The sequence below is a fragment of the Mauremys reevesii genome, linkage group 3 (assembly GCF_016161935.1).
Source record: "Mauremys reevesii isolate NIE-2019 linkage group 3, ASM1616193v1, whole genome shotgun sequence".
Lineage (NCBI taxonomy): Eukaryota > Metazoa > Chordata > Testudines > Geoemydidae > Mauremys > Mauremys reevesii.
Genome location: NC_052625.1, coordinates 197,661,650 through 197,668,260, shown reverse-complemented (window position 1 = coordinate 197,668,260; position 6,611 = coordinate 197,661,650).

Here is a 6,611-nt window from a genome sequence, read left to right as displayed (position 1 = left end):
GAAAATTGCAGACAGACTAGCACAGCGCAGCCTGTCACTGGGCTTTCTTACTGAGTGTGTGTTGGACCAGAGGCTGCAAATGCTAAAGCACATGAGGAGCTGCATTAAGAGTTGCTCATGGGTGTGAGCTCGTAGATTGGGGGTGATGTAGGACACAGAGGGTGCTAGGCACTATCTTGCCCAAGAGATTGGGGATTAACGCAGAAACCTCTCGAGTAAAGCACAAGTCTCTACGGCTTGAGCTCTGGGGCCATGCTCTCTAGCTGAGGATGTAACCGACTCTCCTTCTCTGTAGCTCAGGCACAGAAGGTACAAATAACACACACGGACCAGTGGGTGACACCTGCATCTAATCAGAAGTGCTCACTCTTCAGGATAATTAAATCAGCACCAATACACCAAAGATTTAAAGCCATTTGAGAGCTGATGAATCCTTCAGTCCTTACAGCAGCTGTGTCCAGACAGTCACCTGGGATTTCTACCCTTTTCGAAGGCTGGGGACAGTAATTATAAAAATCTTGGTGACAGCAATGTGAGCACTATTCAGTAGGTTTTTTAATGTTTTAAACAACAAGATTCCCATGGAATGTTAGCTTGGCCACATTCCATATCTCTGGAGGCCTTTCTGTTCCTGCTCTGCTTGTTTCGCACAGTATCTGTCATAAACTATACAGGACGCCCAGCATGGTCAGATTCATTTTGCAGCAGGGCAGGTCCAAGAGACGCACTTTGGAAGGTGAGATATTTTTCCCACCTACTAAAGATGGAGGATGAGGGCAAGAGATGTGAAGCTGGGAGCCCCTTGGGATTGCAAAGTGAGAGCCAGGGAACTCAGCCAGAGTGGCCATGCCAGCAGCTGCTGGTATGCAACTGCAACCCAAATGGTGTCAGCTTTCAGAGACAGTTGGAATTTCCTTTCATTCTTTAAAAGTAAGTGATTTATCACTTAAGTAATTATCTGTCAATTTTAGCTTCAGCTGTGCACAAGGTATGTGTGGAAGAACAATGTACGTGGATGTGAGTCATGGTTTTCTGCAGTATAGATTTTATTAGCAGCCATACATATGACTATCCTCCTTAAAACTCTGTAACAGAATGTTGCAGTAGAGAAAATGAATTCCCTGTGCTGGAGTTAACCAGGAACCCTTTCACACACCACAGAGTGAATGGGCAATTCTTCCTTTTGATTTGAAATCAAACCTCATATTAGCCCTGTTCTATGGAAGAACATCCACAAATCCAATTCTCTTTTCTTTGTACAGGCGAATTTGATTGTTGAGGGAATGTGGGAGACAGCCACTTGCTTCTAAAATCATCGTATCCTGCTTCAATGGAACCCTGAAGTGCTGTTTATTTGGGCTGTAAAGAACCTTGTGAACTGGAGAAATTCCAGAAGGGAGCTTTGTATCACCATATGTGTTTCGTTACTCTCCTTTTAATAAAAGCAAGTTGGTTTGAGATAATCTTGCTGAAGTGTGTATGTGTTGGTGGGAGGCAAGGGGGCTGTTTCTATCATTAGTCTCCTTGAGAAAGCCATTTAGATTATTTTTAACAAAATTAAAAACATCCTAAAAACACCCCTATCACATGTTAGTTCAACACCTGGGGTTTGCAGACCATAGTCCACACATCTCTGTAGGTTTCAATGGGCTCCTATGGATAGATCTCTATTTCTTATAATTCTTACAAACCTTTTCACTTTGTGGTGTTAGAGGGGCTGGGTTCAGTCACAGCTTGACTGTAGGGTGGAGCTCCCTGGCACCTAGACCCTCCTCTCGCCTCTGTTCCAAAACCTTGCCTTCTACATTGAGGAAAAAAGGGAAATCAGGCCAAACTGCATTCAGGTCTTATGTCTGATTCATTTCCCTGTTACACTGACTGCTGCAAATCAGGAGTGACACCACTGAAACCATCATAGTTACACTAGCATAAAACTGGTGTAATTCACATCAGAATCAAACACATGATTGTCCATAAAAAGATGATACCTAATTTCCAAAAGGTAAAGCTTTCTGCTATTTCAACTGGTTACATGATATCCCACAATTCATTTCTGATCCCATCTTCAAGTTTCCCTGAAACTCACCTCTGCCATTGGACCATAGATCAGAAATCTCAGGCAGATTTTTTAAGGACATAAGAATTTAACCCTTTAGATGTGTGGGAATTACATTTTGAAAACTGATCACAGCCTTAATTCGTCTGAGACTGTCGCCATTCTGTGGTTGTCTACATTGTTCTGTCCCTAAAATCCAGCAGGCTGAGCTGTGAGACAGCAGGTTCCCACTTGAAGGATGATGCTCAACTAGAGGGAACATATTTCTGATGCTGCTGTCTTGGAGTGGTTGAGAGTCAGGAGTGCCAGTGAAAGAGACTTTGGAAAGGTTGCTAGATCATGGATGATGAGCCTTTGACCTGTCCCTTCCCAAACCATGCAGAGCTTATCAACTCTGGCATTCGTTTACGGCTATCTTTAGACTGGGGCTTGAGGTGTAATTTCCAGCTCAGGTAGGCGCACCTGCACTAGTTCTGCTTCAGCTAGGGCACAAAAAGTAGAAATGTAACTGTGGTACCACTAGTGATGGAACTGGCTGGCCACCTGGTATTTGATCCCTTCTGAAACCCTACACACATACTCAGGGTGGCTAGCCAAAGTTACATCTCTGCCTCCAGTGTAACCTTTCATTTAGGGACACTTGGCATTAGGAGGAGGTGGGGATCAGGTGTAGAGGATTTGAGCAGCCTGGGGTTGTTGAAGCTGTTCTGAGAGCGTAAGGAAAGTTTGATAGCTCAAGAGGTGGGGTCTAACTTCAGAGGGTGCTCAGAGGCTGTGGGCATGTCAAGTTGAAATTGACTTAGGAAGCTTTCCTGTGTAAGTTAATGTGGACCTTGCCAGACACAGCTGATGGCTTTGTGAGATGGAATTATCAAATGTGTGGCTGAGCGGCTCATCATTGCTGTTACGTATTGGGATTTCAGCCAAGCTCTTACTACAGCATTGTGTGAACTCTGACCCCAAAAAGGTGAAATCCTGCTCAGCTCATTCACTCAAGTTTTCTCTTTGGCCACTCACAGATATCTGGGGCAGGCCCCCATCTCAAGGATGCACAAGATGGGATTGAATAAGGCTTTTGAGAGCTCATGCAACCAACTCAAATAGAGGAAACATTTCCCTTTTGTAAACCTGTTCTAGTCTTTCATAGAAATCATGGACCTGATTCATATCTTCATTATGACACTGTCACACCAGTGTAACAACAATGGCTTCAGGGGAGTCACTCCTGGTTTACACACACCAGTGTAATTTGTAGCAGACTCATGTTTTAACCGTTAAAGCAACTTGGCCTGAATCCTTCTGTTCTCCTCAATGTGGCCTTGTTTTGGGGAATCTTGCTGAGATGATTAGTGTCTCATGGGCACAGTGAAAGGTTTAGAGGTTTTGGGCTCCCATTTTAAGTTCTCTGAGGGGAAACTGATGGCTGTAGCCATGTCTGGGTGCTCTGGCACAAGAGAAGGAGTCCTGGGGGTTGGGAGGTTTCAGGACAGTGGAACGAGTGTAGGTGCCACACAGCTCTCTGGCAAGGACTACACACTATATGGTCAGGCTGTGACTGAATCCAGCTCTCATAACCACACACATGAAATGGAATTGCAAAATCTGTACGGAATACATAAAGACCTGCCCAGGTGAGATCATTGAAGCATACAGAGGGTATTTCATTTTATTTATAATTTTTAAAAGATAAAAGAACTAGATTTATAAGGAAATAAACAGCCCCCCACCCACCACAACACATGGGTACAAGTTTCAGCAATGTGATCTTACACCAACTTCCTTTATTAAAAGGAGAGTAGCAAATCCCCTAGGGGGGATGCAAGGGCCCCTTTTGGGAATTTCTCCAGCTCACTAATATCTCTGCTGCCCAAATAAACAGTGCTTCTGACTTCCATTGAAGCCGGAGTCAGTGATTTTATAAGTGTGTGTGTCTTCCAGATTCCCACGCATCCTGTCAGGACAGTCAGCCATGCCTTCACCTGTAGGAAGAAAAGAGACACTCAGAGCTTTTGTGGACATCCATAAGAAAGGGGATAATAAAACATTTGGTAACAAATGCAAAACAGAACAGGAATTGCACAATCCTTGATTGCTGAGTGCAGATATTGCTGGTTAACTTCAGAGCAGGGAATTCAATTCCCCAAAAGCTTCAAAATTAAATTAAAAATTCAGTTGAAATTTGAAATTACATATGAAAATTATAACAAAAAGTACACTGTAGAAGAACAAAACCCCCATCCCGGTACCGTTGTTCTATCAAACACACCTTTGTCCACAGGTGGAGATAAAATGAAAAATACATATTTAGGTCATGAATAAGTAACTGTGAAAGAATGCAGAGAAACTCCAATTCTGTCTCAAGAGCGACCCTATTTTTGAGACGGTTCCATGCTAGCAGCCCTGGCTGGTGATAGCAGCATCTCTGGGCATGCTCAGTGCATTGGCCAGGAAAGAAACCCTGCAACTGGTACCATGGTCACTCTAACCTAGGTCCCTGGCTCCCGCACTCTATAACCAGGGGGCTCCCAGCTTTAATACACCTGCCCCAAGTTGCTTCTCTGGTGTTCCAGTGGGTGGGAAAATCTCTCACCCTCCCAACAGCTTCTCTGGGACCTGTCTCTGCTGTAACATGAATGGGACCTTGCTGGGTGTCCTTTGCAGTTCATGGCACATCCAGTAGGTAACAAGGAGAATGACAGTGTTCAGCCATTGGCCAGGAAAGAGACTGAGAATGACTCTGTAGCCTGGTGGTTTGGACACTCACCTGGGAGTAGAGCATCTCAAGATCCAATCCCTGCCCCAATAGTTAGTCAATTATTTATAAAAAGTGGAACAGCTTCAACAGAGCCCTGCCTCCAAACCATCCCATTGTTAGGGCACCTCCTACAGTGCAGGAAGCCCAACATCAAATCCCTTCTCTACATCAGGCACTGGGGGAATCGAACCTGGGCTTTCCACATCCCCAGTGACACCCTAACCCCTGAGCTTAAAGCTGTGGAGGGATGGGGGCACTGCCTCCCTTTCCTCATCTGGCCATTTCAATAACATTTCAATAACACAATGGGCATTCAGTGGCCATTTCAATAAGACAACACACAACTGGATCGAGCCCCCAGCCAGTAATCTGTGACAATTACAGGCCACCCCCTGGGTGCCTCTAAGAGGCAATACCTCTCCTCTCACAAGCACAGAGTTTGAGTGTCAAAAAGAAACTTTTAATAAAAGGAGGAAAGTCACCTGGCATTAATTTGGGAAATTGACACAAGCAGGATTCATAAACATAAAACCATGAGCAAACGACCCACCCCAGAGTACTTTGGGCAGAGTCCTTTTGCCTCAGATTCTTAAGTCCAACAACCTAAAGTTCCTTTAACGTACCCCTCCCTTCTCCCCATGCCACTGACAGTTATTGTCTTTGGTCAGTGCAGACCCAGAATTCAGAGAGATATTTCTGCAGAGTTCACTTCCCACTGTGTTTGTGATGAAGGGAGAAAGGCACCTTGCTCACTTCTCTGCACTGGCCTCTTGCTGGGATGTCTTCAGGTCCCACCCCATAACATAGCTATCAGTTATTTCAGTTCTTTGATTTTAGTTATTACTGGGGGAGCCTCACTGCTAATGCACACAGGGCAGTCTCTTACATCAGAAATGCTGTCCCACAGCAGATCTTATCCTTAGACCTGGCTACCAGTGATTTCAGGTTGTTGGTGAGTAACAAGACACTCACTTAATCAGTACATCCCTCCGACTGTGCCGCTTCCAGCAGCTCTCATTGGCCCAGAGCAGCGATCAGTGGGAGCCACGATAGGCCGGACCTGTGGACAGGGCAGATAAACACACCAACCCGACCCGCCAAGGGCTTTCCCTACAGAAGCAGCGACCCCTGTTTGAGAAACACTGGTGTAGAGAGAGAGAAAGAACCAAACAGTGTCTAGGACCCTTCAGTAGGATGCATACACATCACCAAGTACAAGTATCTGTGACCACCCACTCTAAACACCACCTGACTTTGGCACCCATGTCCCCTTCCTAGTGAGTACTGTTTAGTTGAGGGTGAGTCCCTCAATCAAGGCATGCCAAGTACAGTTCTGCTCCCTTTGCTTTGCACAACAAGCCTAACTACCCATTATTACCCCTGACCCAATAACAAAGAGACTGGGGATCCAACATCACCTAAAAATGATCATCTGGGCAAGCAATCCCATCATGCTGAGCCCCAAGGAAGGGTGGGTGTGCCCAGGCAAACAAGCTCAAGGAAACAGTGTCAAGGAACCTCAACTTTAGATGTTGCTACCTGTCCCACCTATAACGTCTAACTAATTTTAACAAAGGTAACAAAATATTTGGTTTTTATTAAAGAAGGTGATACATTTCAAGTGAACATCTGAAGAGTGAACTTAGATAATATCTATGGTATAAGGCTAAACGACCACAATGCCTGATTAACCTTAACATTATCATCAGTAGTATTTTAATCATATGATGCAATCTGACTATCTCACAAACAAAATGTAGAGATTACACGACTACTGGTACAGAACCACTTAGAGCAGTG